General features: G+C 44.6%; 1 protein-coding gene across 1 annotated transcript in view; it reads right to left on the bottom strand.

The window, feature by feature from the left end:
• LOC104957184 (delphilin-like) overlaps nt 1-249 on the bottom strand; it is a 28,202-nt gene that overhangs the window by 8,565 nt on the left and 19,388 nt on the right. The window lies entirely within an intron of this gene.

The raw sequence follows: 249 nt of genomic DNA, 5'->3' as shown, positions 1-249 counted from the left end.
CATGTCTCTTCTACATCAACATGTGTCCCCTCTTCTCCATGTCTCTTCTACATCAACATGTGTCCCCTCTTCTTCATGTCTCTTCTACATCAACATGTGTCCCCTCTTCTCTCATGTCTCTTCTACATCAACATGTGTCCCCTCTTCTTCATGTCTCCCTTTACATCAACATGTGTCCCCTCCTCTCCATGTCTCTTCTACATCAACATGTGTCCCCTCTTCTTCATGTCTCTTCTTCATCAACATGTG

The sequence above is a fragment of the Notothenia coriiceps genome, unplaced genomic scaffold (assembly GCF_000735185.1).
Source record: "Notothenia coriiceps isolate Sejong01 unplaced genomic scaffold, NC01 NC01_scaffold00026435, whole genome shotgun sequence".
In the NCBI taxonomy this organism is placed as follows: domain Eukaryota; kingdom Metazoa; phylum Chordata; class Actinopteri; order Perciformes; family Nototheniidae; genus Notothenia; species Notothenia coriiceps.
The sequence above is the reverse complement of the archived record's forward strand: the minus strand, read 5'-3'. Positions and strand labels throughout refer to the sequence as shown.